This window comes from Protopterus annectens, chromosome 1.part1 (assembly GCF_019279795.1).
Source record: "Protopterus annectens isolate FY-2018-M chromosome 1.part1, PAN1.0, whole genome shotgun sequence".
NCBI classification, from domain to species: domain Eukaryota; kingdom Metazoa; phylum Chordata; order Ceratodontiformes; family Protopteridae; genus Protopterus; species Protopterus annectens.
In genome coordinates, this window is record NC_056726.1 from 957,419,220 (window position 1) to 957,446,655 (window position 27,436).

Sequence of the window (27,436 nt, forward strand, 5' to 3'; positions counted from 1 at the left end):
GTATTCTTAACTCAAGCAACTGGCTACTTGTTACAGCCAGAGCTATTTTACTGTGAATACAGTAATCTGCAAAATATTAAATGATGGTTACTCTCCAGAACTCCTCAGCAGGCTGCAGTTTAGAAACCAATACACTCAGAGACCAGTTATTTAAAGTGCTATAGAGACATGGGCTAATGTAATGGTATACTACTTCTTAAGTTCAAATGTACTGGTAGTTCCATTCCAGAATTTGTAGGTTTAGTCTGTTTGGTATTATGATAGGACAAGAGTTATGCAAATATAATCCATCCACCGTTTACTTGAAACTATGCATCATTCACTGTCTGATTCTTAGTCTGTCATACTGCAGTAACATCTTACAGTGCTCTCAGCTGTGCAATATGCTTACATGCAATTCTGTATTTATAACAAAGTTTACATTGTATATTTAAGCATTAAATTGTATGCATTCATGTAAATATTGTTTTATGTTTTTCTTATTCTCTCACACCTTGGCTATGTATTGCTATGTAGTCTTTGTCAATTCTATTAATGGCAGTATTTTTGTATTACTAACTGCACTTCTTACTTGTTATTGTCTTTGCCATTGTGACCTAGGTTGTGGCTAAAAAGGTTACCTTTACAAGTTTGCTTATTCATTAACAAAGTAAATAAAACGGAAATGAACATCACAGAAGTCATAAAACAGACAAAATTATTTAAATAGTAAACCATTTTCTTTTAATTCTGCAATATTTGGAAGAAAACATTATTCCTATTGAAGGTACTGGGCAGTAGCAGAGATAATTATTTTCGAGTCCACTCTTTTCCAGTAGCAATTGTCAGTTGCACATGAGGATCATTCACTGCAATAGTAGTTTTATCACCTCAAGAAGCGTGTGTGAGATGGTCTGTCATTTCCTCTACAAATACAAAAGAATCACTTTTTACAAAAGCCTGCTATTTAGCTGCTTTCATTAGCAGTAGCTGCATAACTGCTTTGAATAGCAAAGAACATCTTACAGACATATAAATGAGGCTGACTTGGACAGACAGAGAAGCAGCTCTGCTACAGAAGGTGTGCAAGATAACAGTGATTCACACCCTTGCCACTGTATCATAATGGCATGAGAAAATAACACCACTTCCTTATGTCTAGCATGACTTATATAAAGTAGAACAGAAATGGATTTTGGAAAACAGGAATGGAAACAAGAAAACAAGATCAACATTATTATGTCAGGACCCATGGTGGCCATTTTGTGGGAAAACACACTAAATTATGAAAAGAATGTGTTTTAAGACATTATAATAGCTCGGAAAACAAAGATACAATGAAAAAACACATTTTGTGTTATAAGCTGGAGGTTTCCATTAAAAGATAATCACTTCCATGCAGGGCAGAAAATATTATTCTACTTTTCGGAGTACAAGGTTGAATCACTGGCAATCATGATGGATGATAATGGATCCAGAGATGCATACAGGATTAAACATCCTACAAATAGGTAAACATAAAAGTTAGTATGTAAACAGGAGCAGCTGTAGAAAGGGAAGCACTGATGGTGTAACTAATTCATTTGATTTGTGGGAAGACAAAGTCCTGGTGCGTATGGAAATACCCTTCTGGTTTTACATTTACCTTGCAATAACTGATTGCATTTTGTGTCCTGGTATAATTTAAGTGTAGCCTTTCTATGTATTCAAGGTTATGCTGTATGTTTATAGCACTGTAATGGCAATAAAAGATTCCAGAACAAGTGAGCATTGAGTTCTTCTACCTTACCAGTGCTTTGTAGCTTTCACACAGTATTCCACAATGTAGTCACACAGCATCTTTTCTCATTCATGTGAATCGGCTAATGTATTCAGCTCCCTTTACTTGATAGGTCTGTGAGCATCTGTTTTCCACCAAAACTATAAGGGATGCCGACTGATTATCTGATCGAGCTGATTTCCTCACTCCACATTCCTAGCAGATCTCTGGAGAAGAGGGTAAGTCAATAACACTAAAGTAGGCATAGAGGTCTCAGAGTCCCATCCAAATCAGATAGTACCACCAGTGACTATTATATTTAAGCTGATGAACTGTTTAAGCTAAGAACCTCTTGCTCTAGACGTGCAATGAATGTAGATTACTTTGGTGGGCCCCAAGGGCCATCTCTAAGTCTCACTGTCAAGAAGGCAGATTATTGCTGTGCAAGAAGTCCACTCCATTCCTTGCCCCACTTCTGATCATGAAATGGTCACTCTAATCTTCATGGCAGCAGAGATTAAAAGTGTGAAACTCTGGAGAGAAGACCCCTTCATCTGTAAACATTCCAATATTGAATTATATGATAGAGGCAGTTTCCCTTTGGATTACATTGCCTGCATATCAGTAATACCATCATGATGCTCAACCTCAAGGGTTAACTGGTCATCAGTATCACACATTCCTCAATAACTTGCTGACTGGGGATAAAGGTCCTCCACCTATGTGTAATAAGAGCTTCCCAATGGTATAAGCTTCTTGCATAAAGGGGGCCAAATACAGTCACTACTAGGTCCACCAATACAACCCTACATTTTCTTCCAGTGTGAACTCTCCTGTGGTATGCCATATGTAGGAGCAATTCAGTATCCTGTCTTTTTTTTATCAGTAAACGAATGCAGTTTGCATTTTGTTGTTGACTGTTATTGGACCACAGCCCATGCCTTCAGCTGTGAATGTAGTATATATGCCTCTTTCTCAAGCTAAGACTGAGAAGTGCCCAAGACTGTTGCCTCCCTGGGACTATGTTGCTACATTCACCTCTATGGATCTGGGAAAGCAAGTAAAAGAAGACCTGTCCTTAAGGTTGGGCAAGGATACCATTGCATCATCTTTTATTTTTCATAGATTTTCTTATATCTGGCTCTTGCTCCTATCTACTCTGAGTATAACTATAGCAAGATATTAGAAGATGCCTTCTCAATTAAGTTGTTCCCAGCTGAGACAGCAGTTGAAATGTACTGCAACCTAGATGGACGAGAGAGAGAGAGAGAGAGAGAGAGAGAGACAGAGACAGATCATTCATGGGGAATAGACTGATACATTTATTTTACCAGATGAAATCAGCTCTCTGTAGGTAAAGCTGTGTAACTAAGAAATTATTGAAAAACAGTGGTGGTAATACCAATTTTCAAACCATAAACGAAGTCACACCAAAAACAGTTTATTCGATAAAGCTTTCGGGTCTACACCCTTCATCAGTATAATTTTACAACAGTAATAACACATTTAAATAGGAGAGTCAATTAAACACAAGCTTCAGCCCAACCCACTCAATCAACAACCTAAAATTATTTAAAAGAGCAACACCATAAAACACAAGAATTATACACACTATAAACTTGATATCACTTAAATATAACTTAAAAATATATATACATGTAGAGTTTACAATACTTCAATAAATTAGATTTAAACTAATTATATATCTATACCTATAAAATATTTGTATATATTAACACAATACAAACATTATAAATACTTAATGCCCAACTTCTACAGCTAACAACTTCATAATTTTTCTCTTTGCTTTCTCACTAATAAGGGTTTTAAGTTCACAGCGTTATTTAGACCTGGACTTATATCAGCTTGAAGCCTAATGATCCATTCCAATTCCTTTAATTCTAGGAGATTATTAATATCTCCTTTTCTTATACTAGTATTAACTGTTACCAATACCCTAAATTTAAATACATGATTAATTCCTTTTTCCATAATGTGTTTACTTAAAGCATTAGTTAGCATCTTTCTCCTGATGTCTGACTTATGTTCTATTATTCTTTCTTTAAGTTTTCTAGTGGTTTTGCCTACATAAAATGAAGTGCAAGCTGAACACATTGCTAAATACACATTTTTTCTGCATTGCAAGATGTTAATGTGTTTATTCTAAAGGTTTGACCATCAATAGGATGTTCAAAAGAGTCCCCACTTTCAAACAAATCACTGCAACATGAACAATTATAACATTTCCTTATAACTACCTCTTTCTGAGTTATAGACCTAACTTGGAAGTCTTTATAGCAAAGCTTTTGTTTTAAAGTCTCAGCACTTCTATACACCAAGTAGGGTTAACTTCCCACTATAGATTGAATTTCAGGGATAGCTAACAGTATGGGCCAATTTTTTCTTAAAATGACATTCACATTATATGTATTAAGATTGTAAGTAGTTATATACCTAACAAATTTCATGCCTTTGTATACTTTATCCTTTTCAGGTGCTATTCCTCCTAACAATATAGGTTTATACTTTCCTTCTCTTTCTAATAATACTCTGTTTAACTCCTGCTCAATAAGTTCTTTGGGGTAACCACTTGCTTGGAATTCTTGAGCTATGCTATCAACTTGCTCGATAAAGCTACCATCATCTGTATTTAACTTACACAGTCTAATGAACTGTGATTTCATAATACCTTTATAAATATGAGGTGCATGCATACTGTTCTACATGTATATATATTTTTAAGTTATATTTAAGTGATATCAAGTTTATAGTGTGTATAATTCTTGTGTTTTATGGTGTTGCTCTTTTAAATAATTTTAGGTTGTTGATTGAGTGGGTTGGGCTGAAGCATGTGTTTAATTGACTCTCCTATTTAAATGTGTTATTACTGTTGTAAAATTATACTGAGGAAGGGTGTAGACCCGAAAGCTTTATCAAATAAACTGTTTTTGGTGTGACTTCGTTTAACTAAGAAATTAACCAGACTGACACTCGCGGTTAATTACGTGGTCAGTTTTAGGCCTAACATAAAATCTGATACTATTATGCCATCCATTTTCTTTGTTTTTATGCAGAAACTCAATATAAACCAGTTAATTTTGTCAATCCATGTGTGTTTTAGTACTGCATAGTGACCACACATTCTGACATCGGTTGCACAATATTAACATTCATCTGCTCATAGTCATGTTAACAACTATAGTCAATACAGTTAAAGGTCCTTCATTTTTACTTGTCTTATTTATAGTAGAGTCTTGTGAATGAGTTAAGAGTTATTCTGGTTGCAACTATATACATACATATATATGTATACAAATCTACATATACATATATATATATATATATATATATATATATATATATATATAAACACTCATATGTGTGTGTATATATATATATATATATATATATATATATATATATATATATATTTGCGTAACTATATTTATATACACACACACACATACATATATACAAATATATATATATATATATATATATATATATATATATATATATATATATATATGCATATATTTGTGTAACTATATTTATATACACACACACACATACATATATACAAATATATATATATATATATATATATCTATATATATATATATATATATATATATATATATATATATATATGGGTCTACTTTAAAACACCGACACGCAAAACACCGATGAGAACACTGAGACCGGAAGATCGACAACTGAGATGACTGACAGTTTAAAAGCATGAAACTTTACATGCCCAACAAACCACAATCCCGACAATCAAGAAAACAAAACAAATACCTTTTCTGAAAAACACACACACAACATAAGCACAACAAAAACCTTACAAACCTACACTAAACCATACATACACAACTATCTATGCACTAACCTTAACCCAAACCCTAACCCTAAGGTCTGTCATTATCGCACACTCACCTAACCTGCGCCCTAACCCTAACTCACTTAACCGCCCCTAACCCTAAAGTCTGTCACTATCACACACTTACCTTAACCACACCCTAACCCTAACTCACTTAACCCGCCCCTAACCTTAAAGTCTGTCACTATTGCACACTTACCTTAACATGTCGGTGTTCTCAGCGTCGGGCTTTTAAACTATCGGTCATCTCAGTTGTCGATCTTCCGGTCTCGGTGTTCTCATCGTCGGTGTTTTGCATGTCAGTGTTTTAAAGTAGACCCATATATATATATATATATATATATATATATATATATATATACAAAATATATAAATATATATGTGTGTGTGTGTGTGTGTGTGTGTGTGTGTGTGTGTGTGTGTGTGTGTGTGTGTGTGTGTGTGTGTGTGAGTGTGTGTATGTACTTATTAGGTAGCACTTCCTATAAAGGGTGCAAAGCTTCTGTCAGGTCTTCAGTGGAAAACAGTGTCACTGCTAGCTATGATGCCACTGTGAATACTTGACTCCTGGTTCACCAAATGAAAACATTCAGTCATGAAGGATTGAAAACCACCAAACCATATCAAAAATCATATTGTTTTCAAGCATACAAGCAAGCCCCCTGCATCTCTCATGTGGAGGACCTCTCTCCCACGTTCTGAAATATACCAACTCTATGGTCACATAGTCATGAGAAAAAGAAAAACGTTGTACTAAGTACTAAAACAGGAAACATAGCTGAGGAAAGGAAAAGGATCAGATGGAAAAACACAAATATAGTGGCAAGTACAGAGACTTTCTGGAACAACCTCCTGATTCTGCTAAACTAAGCAGAGATGCCATCTTAGATGACTTCTCCTCTTGTTTTAAATCTTTTACTATGATTGGATCTGATGAGCTCAGCAGATATGTATGCAGTCCCAAGATTGCAGATCTATACATGTAGTCAGTTTTGAGGAGGTTCATACCTCCTTCACAGTGATTAGCCTTGGTACACACTGATTTTTATAAATCATTTGATATGCATGAAGCAGTTTTTCTTCTTTTTGTGTTTGATTCATTCAGTATTTTGGGGTGCCAATCAATGACCCCAAGTTGAAAGTCTGAACAGGAAGAGCAAACTGATCTGTAGCTTAAACTCAGATGCCAGGCAGTTTTCAATAATACTTTTAGTCTTCTAAGTATTCCTTATTGATATTTATTCTCATTTGTTTATGTTTTATTGCTGATTATTCATCTGTTCCCAAATATTTATAAACTCTCTCTTCAATCAGGTTCCTTTATATCACATTCTTGTCCCAGGTTGATATTTTCTTGGTATTTTCTTTTTTAAGTGTTTTTAGACTGCAGTGGTGGTGCTGCAGTAACGTTGTCGCCTCACAGTAAGACGTCCTGTTCGATTCTCAGCTAGAGCGTCTTCTCTGTGGAGGCATGCGTGAATGGGCGTACCTTCGTTGAAGTTTGTGCATCAGAGCTGGCAACTCGGCATGTAAAAATCTCCTGCCAATCATTAGCGGGCCGGAGTTCCACTGTGGCGACCCCTAACCGGGAAAAGCAGAAAGACACAACAACATTAAGATTACATGTCATTTGTACATCATCTGAAAAAGTTTAACCATTTATAGTTGTGCTTTCATCTCCTTATCTGATTAGCTATACAATTTAGTCATCTACAAAAAGTAGAGAAGTGTTTAAACAAGGGTGGTTTCTTGGTTTATAACCATTGCCTAGTCTGTTAATCAAACAGCTTAATGGGTTAATGGCAAAACAACACTTGTCAGCAATTGTCACTGTATAATATGTTTCATGATTAGTAAGTACTGAGCATCTTATCAATAATACCATGTTTTTGTATAATTCACCATGTTATGTAAAGTGCCCTCCTTAGTGTGTCATCGTTGTGCTACCCAAATGTGTTATTTTTCAATTGTGATTCCTGAAGAAGTCATTTTATGTTTTAAGTATTACTTTATACTGTTCTATGGATGTGTACAAATCAGGATTAATTGCTGAGCTGGAAAGAGTGAAGGGGAGCAGGATGTGTAAGAAATGTTGGATTCTTAAGTGAAACAAATGTGGGATGATGTTCTTGATAACTGTAGTGATATTGTATTATTTGTGGGATTATAAGAAGCTACTCTTCCAATGGGAAGGCAGGATGTTGAACAGTAATGGGGTATTTTTAAGCATTCTTTCTTTTCTCTTATCAGTTACGCGCGCGCACACACACACACACACACACACACACACACACACACACAAACACACACACACACACACACACACACACACACACACACACACACACACACACACACACACCTCATAGTTAAAACATCCACAAAGACTCTGGCAGGGCACAAGCCTAACTGTGTAATACCTTAAATCTCCTATGAAGGAAGTATGCAAATGAGTCTTAAGGACATAAAACTTGTTCATAGGTTCATAGGTTCATAGGTTTATACTAGGCTATCTGCCCTAAGGCATTTATAAGCCTAGCCCAAAGTTTTGTGGCTTACGCCACCCCTTATATGAAAAAATACTGTGCCCATTAGTTTGTTGTGCCTCTGTCCAGCAGTGACACAGAGATTATTCCCAGGGTAAACCTACAATCTCCCATCCACAAGTCAAGATTTCTCTTGAACAGAGCCAGCGAGGTGCTCTGCCTCACATGGACCGGGATTTTATTCCACAGCATAGGGAGTCTCTGAGTGATAAATCTATCCCTCCAGCACGTCCTATTTATATCCGTGCTAAGGTTTAAGTCGCTTGTTCTAGTGGTTTTGGTGGATTTGGATTTTTTGAGGTGGAGCATGTCCATTAATTCCGGGTTGGACATGGCCTTGTATGTCAGGCACATGTCACCTCTGAGCAGACGGTATGCGACTGAATAGAGCTGGAGTTTCTTCAATCTGGCAGCATATGACAGATTTTGGAGTCCCTTTATCCTTTTGGTGAGGAACTTTTGGGGTCTCTCCAATTGCTGCAGATGTCGGGTGAGATACATCCCGAATGGGGCATTGTACTCGATCATTGGTCTGATAAGTGAAGAGTACAGGGGAACAATGACCTCACTAGATCTGGATGTGAATCCCTTCATGATCAGGTGGGCAATGTAGAAGGTCTTTCTAACCACTTTAGCAACGTGAGTGTCAAAAGAAAGGCCACTGTCAACCTGGGTCCCCAGGTCCCTGATAACCTCTTCTGTGCTTAGTGGATTGCCACCTATATGGTAGCTTGGGGTTACCTTGTTTTTCCCGAAGGGTATGACTATACATTTTTGGCGTTTAACTTCAGGCCATGGCTCTGGCACCAGCTATCTGTTTCCGAGAGTCCCTTCTGAAGGATATCCGTGTCCGATGCACTTTCCACTATGGCCCAGTTTGCAGTCGTCTGCAAACTTTGTCAGCCAAAGTCCTCCCATGTTGGCCTGTACTTCTGAGAAGTAGATGCCGAACAATAGGGGCCAAGGACCGAGCCCTGTGGGACACCACTTGTGACCGGCTTGGAGTCTGACATAGCGCCAGCAACTCTAACCCTGTGGGTTCTGTCCTTAAGCCAGTTTGCAACCAATCTTGTGACATATGGGTTTACATTTAAGCTGGTAAGTTTTTCTACAATACCCGAGTGGGGTATTGTGTCGAAAGCCTTTGCAAGGTCAAGGTAGGCTGTATGGACTGCCTTTCCCTCATCAATGGCCTTGGTGACTGTTTCGAAGAAGTCGACCAAGTTCAAAAGGCATGATCTGCCCTTGACGAAGCCAAACTGGGTCGGGTCCAATGTCTGCAAGTCCCCTATATCTTTGTTTATGAGCTCCATTATGATCCTCTCCATAGCTTTGCAGACTAGACTTGTTAAGCTTATGGGGCGGTAATTACCAGGGTCCGTAGAGGCACCGCCTTTGTGGAGTGGGACCACAGTTGCCGTACGCCACTCCTTGGGCACGTATCCTGTGGTAAGGGTGAGATTAAACAGCTGCCTTATGTGCGGGTTTAATTCCTCATTTAGCTCATGTAGCACACAGCCGGGGACACCATCCGGTCCCATTGATGCTGTGTTTTTAGCTTTAGAGAGAGCAGCTTTCACCTGCGCATTTGAGATGTCTGGGAGGCTACACTCCGCTGGGATAGTTATCTCTCCTTTAGCGGGGAGTGGGGCGTGAAGTTTGCACTGAACCTGTCTGCCAGTATGTTGGCAATGTCTGTGGGTTCAGTGATTTTTGTATCATTTTGGACTAATTCTGAGCATATCTGGGAGTTTCCACCCAGGTTCCTAACATAGCTGAAAAAGGCCTTATGATTGCCCTTTGAATCCATGGCAATTTTTCTCTCAAAATTGGCCTTAGTTGATTTTATGAGTGCTCGTATTTTTTACTAATAATGATCAGGGGTGACTTCCCTTTTATGGATTTTGTTCTACCATGTAATAGCTTTCTCCTCTTATTGTAAAGTTTGTTAATGGCTGGGGTCCACCAGACTGGACGTTTGCCCTTTGTGGAAAGAGTCTTGATTTTATTTGGGATTGCCTGATCCATGCAGTCCTGGAGGTGTTCATAGAAGGCAACTGTAAGGGCTTCCGCAGCTTGGGTTGTGGTTTCCACTGGCTCAGGGGCCTTGAAGGATACCACACCAGTCTTGAGTAGTGTGAAGTTTGCTTTAGAGAAGTTCTTCACTGTGGTCTTTTTGTTTGGGGTGGGGCGGGATGTGGATTTCCAGTGAGATTAGTTTATGATCAGATCTCACCAATGAGGGATATACTTCCGTGTGGAGCATTTTGTCCCCATGTTTGTGATAATGAGATCTAGTATATTTTCTCCTCTCGTGGGAACAGTGACTAGCTGTTCCATGGCATTTGAATTTATGAACTCCAGGAACCGTTGGGCTAGAAAGTTAGGGCTTGAGTAATGTTCCCAGTCTATATTCGGGTAGTTGAAGTCACCCAATATGATGGTGTTTGGAGATACATTTATAACCTCCAGTGTCTTCAGGAAGGCTGTGTGGGGTTCCTGAGTTTGAGAGGGTGGCCTGTAGCATGCTACAATTTGTAGAGCAGTTTTGCCTATGGTTAGCTGCACCTGGATGGTTTCCGAAGCTTCATGCGTTGCCACCAACCTGGAGGTGTGGGTATCCTTTATGAATATGGATACACCCCCTCCTTTTGTGGTGTGGTCCGGGTTTTGGGGCCGGAACGCATGATATGAGGTAAAACCTAATAGTGCCGGGGTGCTCTCAGGAGCCTTGAACCAGGTTTCAGTTACAGCACAGACATCGATGTTCTCCATACTGAGAAGGGCCTCGAGAGTATGCATTTTGAGATTTAGACTTCTGGCATTGAGCAGCATTACCCTCAGTTTCTTCCCATTTTTGTTTTCTAGGGTGGTAGGTTTAGAATTTGAGCCTTGCCTAAAAAGGCACTATGGGGTGGCAAGAGCCTTAGCCAATATCCGGAATCCCAGGGTGACAGGTGCAAGCCGCCTTAAGCAGCGTGGCTTGTCAAGCATGTCATCCCAGGCAGACAGACACTGGATCCCCTTTGAATGACACCAAACATTAAGCCAATTGTTAAAGCTGATCATCTTGTCTCTATATTGTGGCATCATTCTTGGTGAAGGAAGGATACTGCTCAGGGTCAGGGTCATACCTGCCTGGGCTACATAATCAGAGAGCTCCTCTATGTCTCTTTTCATGTAGTCCAGGGAGGTGCGTCTCAGGTCGTTCACACCAGCATGGACAATGACTGTGTCATATTTGTACTTGCCGTGGAGTGACCCGAGTGCTTGTGTTATGTGGCGGATTCTAGCGCCCGATAGGCAGCTTACTGTGACCCTCTCCTTGTTCAGCCTGCTGAGTGGGACGTCAGTGTGTCTGACTATGGAGTCACCTATGACAAGTATGTTTGGTGTTGTATTTGGCCTTAAGGGCTGTGACTGCTTTGCACACTGATTTTGTGGTTTATGCGTTGCTTGTGGGGTGTCTTGAGGTAGCAGTTGTTTGGGTGTCTGCTTTGGAGGCCTCTGCTGTTTAGGTAAATTTTTACTCAGAGCCTCCGAGTATGTCTTTGTGTGTTTATGTGTTTGATTCAGTGGTGTGGTAGCATTATGTGAGGCTGGTTTTGTGATGTGTGTAGTTGCCTTCTCCTCCTGTCTGGTCTTGCCAGTCCTGAGTTGAGAGAGCTCAGCCTCCAGTTTGGCTAAATAGCTGCATCTCTCGCAAGTATTTGTGTTATGTGGGAGGAGGAGAGGGTTGTCTGTGTACATGAGGCAGTTATAACATTGCCTCAAGATTCCCAGATTCACCAGCTGGACAGGAGAGGAGATTAACAACTGACCTTTGGACATGCTAGAATAATATTGGGAATTCCTTAATAATTGAAAACAAGGGCCAGTGGGGAGTGATGGTGTAGTGCTTTTAATTTTTAGTGCTGACTTATATAATTGCTTTAGTGAGCAAGTGCCATGTAACTTGAGTGCAATGTGTTACAAGTAACTAAATGCAAAAACGACAAACAGTAACTTTCTTTCAAGTGAAACAAGGAAATAAGTACAGTAAGCAATGCAGATACCACTAGTGATCCACAGAAGCGCTGAGAAGCCGCGTATTAGGTGGAATTAGTGTTCCAGGGAAATAACAAGCAAACAAACAACAAGCATATAAACAAAGCTAGATTCAGCAGGCCTGGATCTAGTCTATGCTACAGCAAACAAGGTGTACCAATTTCAGTAAGATACAGTTCAAATATTCAGGCACTATAAACCTTTAACCAGAAATTCCCAGCTCATAAGGGCAGAGTCCAGCCTCTTCTCCCACAAAAGTGCAGACCATGAACCTTCTTAATGTAAAATAACTGGCCTGAAGCCCAAGTGCTTAAACCAGAACTAATACACTTGGACACTGGGCTCTCAATCAGCAGTTCCCAACTTAGAAGGATGAAAGCTACCTGTCCTGCCACCACAGTGCTTGACACAAACCTTCCTAATGTAAAACAACTGGTCTGAAGCCCAAGTGCTTAATACAAAAGACTTAGAATGATAGCTACACTTTAATCAAGTTACAACCAAGCAGTAATAAATACAATTGAATACTTTAGAGAATGTCTGGATTGACCACTCACTTTTCTTTTCATACATCTTTATTGAAACATTCAAACCAATGTGGCCAAACTCCCAAATAGCTATAAATTTGCTAACCTTTGCCTTTTTATAATCTCATCTATACATCATAAGCAGATAATGGCCATTTTGTGAAACACTCAGGTTTTAATAATTAGGGTAACTGCAAAACTTCCCAAATAAGTAACATAATAATAAGTAAAATACCACACAGTAAAACATCATAGATAAAAACATCAAAAAGATTCTGGCTAATCAGAGTCTTGACTTTGTAATACCTAAAACCTCCCATGAAAGACGTCCTTGGGAAATATGCAAATGACCCTTAAGGACATGAGTGTTCAGCTAAATGCCCATTTACTGCTGATTTTTGTGTATTTTCTTTCTCAATAAGTATATGAGGTCCTCTATGGTTTCGCACTACTACAAAGTCAAAAGTCAAAGTAAACTTTATTGCCACTTTGATTCACATAAGTGCAAACAGAGCGAAATTATGTTTTTTTGGCCTCAATGTGTATACAATACATAATAAAATAAGTACCGAACTAACATGGCTGGGCTCAAACAAAATTTAATAATACAATAAAACAAAGAGAATAAAAGTAAGCACTTTCAAGATTACTGCATCGCTTTTTCGGACTTTGTACCGTATCTCACTCCAGTCCTGTTTATTTCTTTATTGTATACAATACAATACATAGACTACATTTAACATGACAATAATACACAAAATTCTATAGACAGACAACAATAATAAATAATTGCATTATTGCACTGATTTAACAGATTGTCACTCATTACTAGGTTATTAGCTTATCTTGACTGGAAAAATTGCACTTAAGCGATTGATTTAAGGCCTACATTTATATTGCACAGTAAGACAGTTCAGTTTGATTACTGCTGACTTTGCTGTCTGGGTGCGGGTAAGACCTTGTTATGTATTGCACAAGAGATTTTTCAGTATTGCTGGATTAGTGCCTTAATGTCCAGTGTAAAGGGTACTGTTCCTAGAGTTCAGTAACCTGATGGCTGGTGGAAAGAAGCAGTTTCTGAATCTCGTGGTTTTGCAGCATGTGTATCGAAAGTGCCTTTCTGATGTTAAATATGAGAACAGCTGGTAATCAGGATGAGTGCTATCCCTGGTTATTTTCCTGGCCCTGCTGAGACATTTGGACATGTGCAGGTCTTGTATGGATGGGAGGGAGTTCCTGATAATCCTCTTAGCTGCTTTCACTACCCTCTGGAAAGACTGGTGCACAGAAGCAGAGCAGCTTCCATACCAAAGCTGTTTGTCAGTATACTTTTGATGGTGCCCTGTAGAAGGTTGTGAGAGCTGTTGATGGTAGGTTTGCTCTCCTCAACTGTGAAGCCATTGGTGCGCCTTCTTAATGATGGCATTTGTGTTGGCTGACCACATCAAGTCTTCTGCAATGTGCACCCCCAGAAGTTTTGTGCTTTTTACTCTCTCAGCTGTTTCTTCATTGATTATGAGTGGAGAGTGCTCTCTGTTGCTCTTCTTGTAGTCCACAATTATTTCTTTGGTCTTGTTGACATTTTGTCCAAGATTATTGCTGCAACACCAACGTATCAAGTGAGTCACCTCCTCTCTGCAGGCTGTCTCATCATCATACCTGATGAGGCCCACAACTGTCGTATTATCTGCAAATTTAATGATATGGTTTGATTTTTGCTTGGCAGTACAGTCATGGGTTAGTATGGTGAAAAGTTAGGGGCTTAAGAAACATCTCTGTAGGACTTCAGTGTTCAGGGTGATGCTCTCTGATGTATCCTTGCCTACACACACTTTCTGGGGTCTATCTATAAGGAAGTCCAGTATCCAGTTGCACAATGGGAGTGCTGATGCCCAGTTGAACCAGCTTTCTGATCAAATTTTGAGGGATGGCTGCATTGAAAGCTGAACTGAAGGCAATGAAAAGTAGCCTCACATAGCTATTCTTGTTCTACTGGTGGTCCAGCGATAAGCAGAGTGCCAAAGAAATAGCATCTCCTGTGGAGCAATTGGGTCTGTATGCAAACTGGAGTGGGCTGAAGTCTGCAGGTAGTTTGGATGTTATTACATCTTTGAGCAGTCTCTCAAAGCATTTCATCAGAGTGGAAGTGACAGCTACGGGACGATATACATACGGGATGATACATGTAGTATATTGAGGCATTCAATATGAATAAAAATGATTTACTCTATAACTCCACTCATTTTGTAAATTACATTTAATCCTATTAATTTAACACTCATTTTAAAGTCAAGATTTACTCTTCCCTGTGCATCAACCCATCAATCAATCTATGAAGTCAACTATCAAACTGCTTAATCAACAAAATAAAAGAAACACCTACAGCAATGAATGGTCTCATAGTGCTTGCTATGCTTGTCTGTTGAATATAGTGTATGTGTTCCATTCTTTCTATGACCCCCCCCCCCCCCTTTGCCTTCTGGATAGCCGGACCTTTGCTTCTTGCAGATTGAGAACCCAGGGTCTGCTGTTAAAGTTTTCTGGGCTTTTTCCATTGTTTTAGAAGTTTGTAGGCACTTGCCAAACATAATTTGCAGCTGTGCTACATACAGTTTGTTTCATAGGGTTACCTTGCCAGGCATGACTTGCAAGTTACCAACATTTCTTTATTTTTTTTCTGTGTTTACCATGCACTCCCTAAGAAAGCATGGTAAAAAAAGTCTTCCTGTTCATCCAACATTATCTTTTCTTGCACAAAGACATTTGTGCCTTAGTAAAAAGTGAAAAAGATCTTAGTGTTAACTAATGCAAAAATAAAAGTTGTACTTATTTTGTTCTGTGCTACATCGTAAGAAATATATCTTTTAAAGAAATGCGGGACATTTTGCTAACATTAAAGATAAAACACACATCTTCGCACTGTAGACACTGCTGGAAAGAGAGTTGATTAGTTACGTTATAGTGGTTAACTGACATGTACCAGTGTCAAGGAACATGATGCAGTTAGATGCGCACCCAGATGCTTGAAACTAGGTTTAGTAAGTTAGCGACACCTAATGATGACGTTTTGGATAGTTCTTGGTTCACGTCAGTTATTTGGATAATTTTACGTTTGATTGAAAAGGATTACTATGGAGAACGCCGCATATTCACGCCAAACAGGGTTTGTTTTAACATTTGTTCTTGAGTCATTTATGGGCTAGTGGACTCTTGGTTTTTATGTTTTTAAGTCTCAAGGTACATGATCCGTTTTGTTTTTGATCACACGAGAGTATTAGATTTTGTAACAATTACGGTTTTAATTCTGCTTCTGCTTATGTTTAAGAATGAGTATTCCTCTGTTAATGTAAGGCGGAGAGCTTTTGCTTTAGTTTGGTGTTGCAAGAAAGGGTTACACTGTTTATGTTGGAATCACTTGCAATAGATTGAAATGTATTGAAGCTGCTGCTAATAATCAATCAATGTGTAATTAGGCTAATGGATTGATGAGCCCGCCAAAAAGTCTTGTATTTAAATGTGATGTACTTTTTGTAACTGTATCTGATGAAGCGTAGCTAGCACTACGCGAAAGCGCTCATTCTTCTTTTTTGCAATAAAGTGTTTTGGACTTTTTATGGTGATTTTTGATTGGAACTTGAAAACTGTGATTAATATTGATCGTGGTGACTACTCTCACTCTTGTATTTACTTTGGAAAGCAAAGTAGTTTAAATGTCTATTAATAGTTCTTTGAATTAGAAGCAAAAAAGTTCAGTTAACAGCTCCTGGATTACAATGATGATAGCTCTGATTCTTCAGGGAGAATTGGGGAGAAGATCTGTCAGCACTTGGACTAAAAGCATACAAGCAATTCAGCTAATTATTTTGTTAAGCATTTACAACAACTGTTAAACAGGTAAGAACTACTCTAAGAACACAAATCAGAGTAATTCAAGCAAAAAAGTGAAAGTTAAACTACGTTCCAGAAGCTTTGCAAAATGCCTGTGACTCACACTGCTGCCATTCTATATCCAGGGAATTGTTATGGCTAGGCTTGTATAGGCCCTAGGGCTGATAGCCTAGTACCAACCTATGAACCTAGGAACCTAAAAAATGATTTCCTTATGTCAAGCAAGACTTGTAAAAAGGTGATTTTAAATGGATTCTAGGAAAATCTCTAAAATCACTTTAAAGTGGCAGGTCCATTGAGATAAATTAACTATAACCACTTAGTAATTCTGATACACTAAAACAGAGAGCAAAGATGATAAAGAAATAAAATATATAGTGGCATCCACAATTAATTTATTTATACATAGTTTTTGTTCACCTGTTTAGTCCCCTAGATCAATTACTTCTTTTCAGGGGAGATCTTAGGTGGTATTCATACTACGGAAAATCTGGCCCTGACACCGGGGAACTACTCTTACTTTTTTTGCTAAGTGCCATGGGATCTTTTATATCCATCTGAGCTACCACCAACTCAGGCAGATGAGGCTTTAGTTTAACATTTCATCTGAAGGACAGCCCACCCAGGAGTGCAGCACCTTTATACAGCACTGCATTGTCAGTATTGCAAAAAGCAATCCATGCTCCTGGTACATGAGTAGAACCCACAGCCTTCTAAATCAAAGGAGAGTGTGCTACCTGTAGCGCTACTGAAACTGCAAATAAGCATATAATAATTCTCCAACCCCCTACAAGGAAAGAGCACTGAAAGAAAAAACTGTACCAAACCAATGCAACAACATGAACCATCTAGTACTGTATTTATGGTTTGCTAAAATAACACCATAAAAAATAATAGTAGCACCATACCTCTCAACTTATTTGGTCAGGAATTCTGGCCAAAGCCAAAAATAATGGGGGTGGGGAACAAAACTGCAAACAATTTTAAATATTACTCTAATTCAGTTAAAAAGTTAATAGAATAAATTTAGCATCAGTATGCATTTTTTAACAATAAGAAGCATAAAAACATTACTGACCAACTATACCAGAACATGAAAAATAATATGAGGGATAGGACAAACAGTTGACGTAAAATCAGGGGCATTCTGCAAAAATACAGACAGTCGAGAGGTATGGGTAACACTCAAACGGGAATGTCTGATCACATTAACCCACTCCAAAATATTTTGGATGTGCAGGATTTTAAATTTTAAAGTGATGTGGTATCGATTTTCTGAAAATTATTATTAGTGATGTGGTATCGATTTTCTGAAAATTATTATAACTATCTATGAGCAGGTCTCAGCAAAAGACTAAGAATTTGCACTTTTAATGACTAAGATAATTAAAACTAGATGTCCTTAACTTTTTAGGCAGAGGTTTCTTCAGTTTCAGACAGTTTAGTGTGGTTTGACATTACATTAACATCCATTGCACCAGAAAGCAACGCAATTATAGAAAATGTAGCCACAGTCAACTTTCCATCGTCAACATATGGAACACTATACTACCTCTCATAAGGTGGAATGAATGGGCAAAATGTTGAACATTTACTAAAAGAGAGGAAGCACACAGCCCAATTAAAATGTTATTTTACATGTTTTACCACATACCCATTTCTTTAAACATTAGAGATTCCTAAAGGAAACAACACAACTTCATAGGATCATAGGAGGTTACTAGATTATCGACCCAGAGGTCATTTCAAGCCTAGCCATTTCATCCCAATGTAATACCACAGATACTCTAGTCAGCACCTAGGAATGGATTTAGTAATGACTGCCTATGTCCAGGAGGGTTATGGTGATATCTCTGATAAGAATTTACGGTGCCCCATCCACATGTCCAGGTTCCCTTTGAACAGTGTCGTAGAGGAGCTCTGCTTCACATGACTTGGCAGCCTATTCCAAAGATGCAGCAGTTGCAGGGAGACAAATCTGAGCCTCCAGCATGTCCTATTCAAGTTGCAGGACGTATTTAGGACCATGGAATGGGCAGCTCTAGTCCCGTTTGATTTATGGATGTACAGCAATCTCATTAGGTTTGGGTCAGAGATTGCTCTGTAAGCCAGGCATTAGTTTCCCCTAAGAAGACTATACGATACCAAGTATAGTGACAGGGACTTTAGTCAGTCTGTGTAATGCCCAGCAATGACCCTTGTGGCACCCTTACGATGACAGGACTGTTGGTCGATGTGGAGTCACCCACTTTGATAGTGTGTGACCAGTATGTGAGCCAGCTGGCAACCCATCTTACAACAAAGGTGTTTACATTCAGTCTGCTAAGTTTATCGGTAATGCTTGAGTGTGGATTGTGTCACAGGCTTTTGCCGAGTTGAGGTATGTTGTGTGCAAAGATTTGCCCTCATCAATGGCCCTGGTGACATTTTTGAAGAAATCCACCAGGTTTAACCGGCAGGATCTGCCCTTGACGAAGCTAAATTTGGTTGGATCCAGGGTCGAAGGTTGCCTATGTCTTCATTTATGAGATCCATGATGATATGTTCCATGGCTTTATAGATGAGGCTGGTCAGACTTATGGGTCTATAATTCCCTGGATCTGGTGCTAAGCCACCTTTGTGGAGGGGAATAACTGTTGCTGTTCTCCATTCTGCAGGAACAAAGCCTGTGGTTAGGTTGTGATTAAACAGAGTGCTTAATAGGTTCATAGGTTCGTACTAGGCTATCTGCCCTAGGGCATTTATAAGCCTAGCCAGAGTGTGTGTGGCTTTCACCACCCCTTAGGATGAGAATACTACACCCTTTTAGGGTTTAGTTTACTGTGCCTCTGTCTAGTAGTGACACAGAGATGACCCCCGGGATAAACCTACGATCTCCCATCCACTCGTCAAGATTTCTCTTGAATAGAGTTAGTGAGGGGCTCTGCCTAACATGGATTGGGATTCTGTTCCAGAGTGTAGGGAGCCTCTGGGTTATGAATCTGTCCCTCCAGCACGTCCTATTTATTTCTGTGTTGAGGTTTAAGTCTCTTGCTCTTGTGGCTCTGATGGATTTGGATTTTCTGAGGTGGAGCATGTCCATTAATTCCGGATTGGACATGACCTTGTATGTCAGGCACAGATCACCTCTGAGTAGGCGGTATGCGACTGAATAGAGCTGGAGTTTTTTCAGTCGGGCAGCATATGACATATGTTTAAGACCCTTTATCCTCTTGGTGAGGAACTTTTGGGGTCTTTCCAACTGCTGCAGGTGTCGGGTAAGATACATCCCAAATGGGGTATTGTACTCAATCATTGGCCTGATAAGAGAAGAGTACAGGGGCACAATGACCTCTCTTGATCTAGATGTGAAACCCTTCATGATAAGGTGGGCAATATAGAAGGTCTTCCTAACCACTTTGGCAATGTGAGTGTCAAATGAGAGGTTACTGTCAACCTGGGTCCCTAGGTCCCTGATTACCTCTTCCATACTTAATGGATTACCACCTATGTGGTAATTTGTGGGTACCTTGTTTTTCCCAAAGGGTATGACTATACATTTTTTGGCGTTCAGCTTAAGGCCATGGCTCTGGCACCAATTATCCGTTTCTATGAGGCCTTTCTGAAGGATGTTTGTGTCCGCTGGAGTATCAATTATGGCGCCCAGTTTGCAGTCATCTGCGAACTTTGTCAGCCACAATCCTCCTATGTTTCCCTGTACCTCGGAAAAATAAATGCCGAACAAGAGGGGTCCCAGGACTGAGCCCTATGGGACACCGCTTGTGACTGGCTTAGAGTCTGACATAGCTCCAGCAACTCTGACCCTGTGGGTTCTGTCCTTGAGCCAGTTTGCAACCCACCTTGTGACATATGGGTTTACATTTAAGCTGGTGAGTTTGTCTATGATGCCCGAGTGGGGTATTGTGTCAAAGGCTTTTGCAAGGTCAAGGTAGGCTGTGTGAACTGCCTTACCCTCATCAATGGCCTTAGTGACTGTTTCAAAAAAGTCGACCAAGTTCAAAAGGCAGGATCTGCCCTTGACAAAGCCAAATTGGGTAGGATCCAATGTCTGTAGGTCCCCAATGTCTTTGTTTATGAGTTCCATAATGATCCTCTCCATAGCTTTGCAGACCAGGCTCGTCAAGCTTATGGGGCGGTAATTTTCAGGGTCCGTAGAAGCACCGCCTTTGTGAAGTGAGACCACTGTTGCCGTACGCCACTCTTTGGGTACGTATCCTGTAGTAAGGCTAAGATTAAACAGCAGCCTTATGTGTGGGTTTAGTTCCTCTTGGAGTTCATGTAGTACACAGCCCGGGACACCGTCCGGTCCCATTGATGCTGTGTTTTTAGCTTTAGAGAGGGAGGCTTTCACCTGGGCATCTGAGATGTTAGGGAGGCTACACTCTGCTGGGATAGTTATTTCTCCTTTTGGGGGGGAGGGGGAGGAGAAATTTGCACTGAACCTGTCTGCCAGAATGTTGGCAATGTCAGTGGGTTCAGTGTATTTTGTGTCATTTTGGACTAACTCTGAGCATATCTGGGAGTTTCCACCCAGGTTTCTAACATAGCTAAAGAAGGCCTTGTGATTTTCTTTTGTGTCTTTTGCGATTTTTCTCTCAAAGTTGGCCTTGGATGATTTTATGAGTGATCGTAGTTTTTTGCTAGTACTGATCAGAGATGCCTTCCTTTTAGGGATTTTGCTCTGTCATGTAGTAGCTTCCTCCTCCTGTTGTAAAGTTTGTTTATGGCTGGGGTCCACCAGACCGGGCCCGTGCCTTTGGGGCAATGGGTCTTGGTTTTATTTGGGATTGCATGATCCATGCATTCTTGAAGGTGCCCGTAGAAGGCATTTGCAAAGGATTCAGCAGTGTGGGTTGTGGTTTCCACTAGCCCAGGGGCCTTGAAGGATACCACTTCAGTCTTAAGAAGTGTGAAGTTGGCTTTTGAGAAGTTCTTCACTGTGGTCTTTTGTGCAGGGGGTGGGCGGGATGTGGATTTTCAGTGAGATTAATTTATGGTCTGATCTTACCAAAGAGGGATATACTTCCGGTGTGGAGCATTTTGTCCCCATGTTTGTGATGATCAGGTCTAGTATATTGTCTCCTCTTGTGGGAATGGTGACTAGTTGTTCCATTGCATTTGAGTTTATGAATTCTAGGAACCTTTGGGCTAGGGTGTTGGGGCTTGAGTAATGTTCCCAGTCTATGTTTGGGTAGTTGAAGTCTCCCAATATGATGGTATTTGGAGAGACATTCATACTCTCCAGTGTCTTCAGGAAGGCTGTGTGGGGTTCCTGAGTTTGAGAGGGTGGTCTGTAGCATGCTACAAACTGTAAGGCAGTTTTGCCTATGGTTAGTTGCACCTGGATGGTCTCCGATGCTTCGTGCGTTGCCACTAACCTGGAGGTGTGGGTATCTTTGATGAATATGGATACTCCCCCTCCTTTTGTGGTTCGGTCCAAGTTTTGGGGCTGGAAAGCATGATATGAGGTAAAACCTGATAGTGCTGGGGTGCTCTCAGGAGCCTTGAACCAGGTTTCAGTCACTGCACAGACATCAATGTTCTCCATACTGAGGAGGGCTTCGAGGCCGTGCATCTTGAGGTTTAGACTTCTGGCATTGAGCAGCATTACCCTTAGTTTTTTTCCACTTGTGTTTTCTAGGGAGGTAGGTTTGTCATTTGAGCCTTGCCTAAGAAAAGGCACTATGGGGGTGGCAAGAGCCTTGGCCAATATCCGGAAGCCCAGGGGTGACAGGTGCAAGCCATCCCTTGCAAAGCAGCGTGGCTTGTCAAGCATGTCATCCCAAGCAGACAGACATTGGATCCCCTTAGAATGACACCAGTAATTAAGCCAATTAATGGTGATGCTAGTTCATGTTTTAGTTTGTTTAGAAGACAGCCTGGGATGTTGTCTGGTCCCATAGAGGCTATGTTTTTTTGCCTTAGACAAGGCTTTACTGACCTGCTCTCTGGATATCAAAGGGGGGGGTAGGGGCAAGGTTTGTAATAAGTTTGGAGGGGATAAGGGAGTGAAAGTTTCACCAAATCTGTCCACTAGTAGGTTTTCTATCTCTGCAGGATCAGTGTGTGTGATACTGTTGGTCACTAGTTTAGTACATGCTTGAGTTGATCTTTTAGGCTATGTACATAGCTGTAAAAGGCCTCATGGTTATCCTTGGCTAGGACTGCTACATTTTTCTCAAAGTTATTCTTAGAGGATTTGACATGTTGTCTTATTTACCTGTTAGGCTGAGGAGGATGCTCTTCCATTGTCGGGGCCTTGCTTTAGTTTTCTTAGACAGCAACTTTTTGCATTTGTTGTAAAGTTAGTTGATTCTGGATGTCCACTAAGCTGACTTGTTTTTACATGGGGCTCTAGCTTTGATACTCTCTGGAGCAGCCAAGTCTATACACTTATGCAAGTGACTGTACAAGGCTTTAGTGTAGTTACCACTTCCAGCTAGGGTGGGGCTTGGAATGCATTTATACCTTCCCATAGGAAGGTACAGTTTGCTTTGGTGAAGTGTTTTATTCTGACTTCGCCCTTTGTGAGTTCTGGTGTCAGTGCAGTTTGAAGGCTACTGATTTGTGGACAGATTTAACTATTGACAGTTGCGGTGGTGCATCTGTTTGTCATGTCAGTGAGGACCAGATATAGTATGTTTGTTCTTTTCGTTGGGGTTTTAAGAATTTGCTCCAGAGCATTTGAATTAATAAAGTCAAGGAATGTTTGCACTAGTGAGTTAGGGCTAGAGTAGGTTTCCCAGGTGATGGTGGGATAATTGAAATCCCCCATGACCAGAGTGTTTGGCAATTTTTTGGAATGACTCCAGTTTGGTCAAATAGGCCTTGTGCACATCATGATCCATAGAGGGGAATCTATTGCTAGCTCTGACATGAATGGGGGTCTTGCACACAGTAATCTGAACCTGTAGTAACTCCATGGAGTTGTCATCTAACTAGTCGAGAAGTGAATTTGTCTCTAATGCAGATAGAAACACTGCCACCTTTGGTTTTCACATGTTTGTTTTGAGGTCTGAAGGTGTGGAAGGCATAGTAGCCTTGCAAGACCAGGGGTACTCTCCAAGGCCTTGAACTAGGTTTCTGTGACTGCACAGACATCTATATCCTCCAGTGAGAGAAATGCTTCCAGGGTGTGCTGTTCTTGGTTTAAGCTCCTAGCATTTAGCAGCACAGCCCTTATTTTGTTTTGGTTGGCAATTTTGTTTTTGAGACCTTGCCTAAAAATGGCCCTGTGATGTAGGCAAGAACCTTTGCCAGCAGCAGAAAGCCTAGTTGTGCCAGGTGCAAACTGTCTCTGGGAAAGCAGCAAGGTTTGTCGACTGTCATCCCAGGCTGAGAGAAACTGGATCCCCTTTGAATGACACTAAAAACTAAGCCAATTATTGAAATCGATCATTTTTTGTTTATAGTCTGGCATCATTCTAGGTGAGGGTAATATGCTGCTCAAGGCTAGGGACATACCTGCCTGCGACACATACTCTGAGAGCTCAATCATGTTTCTCATCATATAGTTCAGTGAAGTATGTTTCAGGCCATTCACTCCACATGCTCTGTGACAGAGTCATAATGGTATTTGTTGTCAAGAGACATGAGTGCCTGTGTGATCTGATGAATCCTGGCACTGGACTGGCAGCTGACCATGACTTTCTCCTTATCTAACCTGGTGAGTGGGACATCTGTGCGTCTCACTATGGATTCTCCAATGACAAGAACATTTGTTTTTTTGAGTGTTATGTCTTAAGGGCTTGGTAGGTGAGACACTGGTGTTATGTGTCTTGAGTGCTGTGGGAATTGTGTTAGTTGTAGCAGTCTTTTGTTTTGGAGGTCTCTGGTGTTTTGGTAAGTTTTTTGAGAGAATCTCCGCATATGTTGTTTCATGTGTTGGATGCATACTATGTTTATGAGTAGTGGTACTATGTGCATGAGTAGTGGTGAATGAGTTGACAACCTCTTCAGTGTTACTGTTTTGAGTGCGAGAGACAAGGGATTCAAGATTCTTGGTGTAGATACATCTCTCGCATTCTGTACTAGAGTGAGTTGCTAGTAGAGGGTTGTCCGTGTACATGAGGCAGTTGCTACACTGCCTCAGGAGACCTAAGTCAACAAGGCTGGCAGAAGGAACAAGGGTAGTTCAACTGTCCATAATGCTAGGTTTGAATAACTGTTATCACAAACGGATGCTTTTAAGACTGATCTAGGAGCTGCTCTGTAGATAGGTATTTCTGACAGGGTTTTTGACTGGTGGTTTAATAGGTCATAGCAATACTTCTTAGATCGCAGATGTACTAAAGATGAGGACTACACTAATGTACTACAGCTGTATCTAAGGGAAAATATGTCAAAATTATCTGTCTGACTACGGCGCACAATTGTGTGGCAGTATATAGTGCTGCACAATGTGCAAACAAGCAGAAATCTTCTCAATTGCAGGCTTTAAATACCAGAAACTAAAAACTTAAAAAAAAAAATTTAAAAATTTCAAAAGAACCAATGAGGGTGCTTACTCCAAGCCCTAGACCAATCACCCTTCACCAGACAGGTTCCAATCAGCACACTTCTCTCCCCAGGGTGCAGAAGGGCCTCTTCAATCAAAAATTGCTTGGAAAATGTGCTGAGAATACAACAGCCACTATAAACAAACCCAGATACAGCAAACCTGTATCTGAACTATGCTACAGCTACTAGCTACACTAATTTTGACAGGAAACACTAAAAAAAATTAAACAGCAGAAATACAACAGTGAGACACCAAAAATGTTTTAAACAGCAGGAAAACAGCAAGGAGACACTAAAGAATATTGTAAACAGCAAACAAATCAGTTATTTAAAACACTGTTAGAGGGAAAACAGAACAGATAGTTTGCAAACAGCAAAAAGTAGCAACAATTACTTTACAAGCAAAGAAAATAGCAAAACCAGGTCTGCAAACAGTGAAAATAGCAACGAAATATAATTTAACAGGCACAGTAAGGCAGACAAATGCAGTACAAACAGTGCAGTTTAGTTTACAGTATTAAAACACAGTATTAAATAAGCAGAACACAATAAAAAATGCAGCAAACAGTGTAATCAACTAAAAAAAAAAAACAGGCAAATTATGTTTTTTGGAAAGCTCAGAAACCTCTAGTCATCTGGTATCTAAGCTCAGAGTTGTGGCTGGTAGCCCACCTCAGTTCAGCTCAGTTCAAACAAGTTGCAAAAGTTCAAAGCCCCACATGGGCAAACCAACCCCCCTCCCCCACAAAAAAATGCAGTCAGCATCAAGTAATACAGTTAAGAGCAGGCTCACATCATCATGAATACCATACCATCCATAACATCAACAAGCAAAAGAACTTAAGAAACTACAGTCATAGACAACCTCTTGAAAATGTGTAATATTACATTATCTTGCATATCGTGAAACAGATGCTAAAACATTTACTAACAGCTAGGAAGGAAGCTCATGACATAGTTAAACAGTGGACTTTTTTCTTTAATACCCCCCAGTCTATCTCTGCTTGCCAGAGCTGTTAACTTGGTTAAAACATATTTGTTTTTCTTTTACACTATTTATAAGACAAAAAAGTTATACATTAGTTTTATTATATATTTGTTTTTACCACACACCTGGCTCTTCAAACATTAGAGATTTAACCATAAGTTGAAAAATTCCAGGATCCCCCCCCCAAAAAAAAATAAGCAAGTTATTCTAATATTTTCTCTTAGCATTTCTACATACAAAGTCTTGGTATATATAAATATGGCAGTGTGGAGGGCTTGCCACCCTGCAAAAAGAAATTTTAAAAAGAAGAGCAATTTTCGAGATTCGCTCTTGTCCAGGTTTTCAGTGTTTTTTTTTTTTTTTTGGCTTTTTGGCACTCATATTTTGAGTATTGACATTTCAGTAGAGAGCCACACACACTTACAGCCACTTGTTTAACTGTACACCTTGGGTATTTGCTTGAGAACAAGTGAATAAATAAATTCATAAATAACAGACCAGAAATGCACCCAAGCTGGCTGATATCAGACCCATACAGTGCAACACCACTCTGCCCTCTCAACTTCTTAGTTCAAGAATCAGAAACAAGAGAGGAACCTATAACCAGAGATGAAATTTTGATGGCCATAAGCATACTGAAGCCAGTGAAAGCCCCGGGTCCAGATGGTTATGTGTCAGAATTCTACAAATCCTTCAACCAAATACTTGCTTCTATTCTGCTTAAAGTTTACAATCACATTATTCAATTCAGCATCGCGGATCTATATCTTAATAATTCTAAGACCATTTTTATAGCTAAATCTAATGACAACATTACTAGCACAAATGAATACCATCCAATTGCCTTAATTAACATTGATGTAAAGATTTTATCCTCTATCTTAGCAAATAAACTAAAAAGCGTATTACCACATATTATTTCACAGGACCAGCTTGGTTTCATGAACAATAGGCATGTATGGGACAACACTTTAACCACTGAAGCCATAACATATATAACAAATCTCAACAAATCCCCCAAATATGCTCTTTCTGTTGATGATGCCCAAAAAGCTTTTGACCAGGTAAACTTAAAGTTCCTCTTTAAAACCCTGAAATATTTCTCCATCCCTGACAAATTTATCAAAATGGTTAAAACCCTCTACACTAAGGTTTCCACTTCCCTAAATATAAACAAAAAAACTCCATGCCAATTCAGATTATTAACGGAACAAGACAGGGCTGTCCGCTCTCACCCTACCTTTTTAATATTTATCTTGAAGTTCTATTGTTAAATCTAAGTCAGAAAACATTCCACCGTTCAATTTACTTATATAAAAT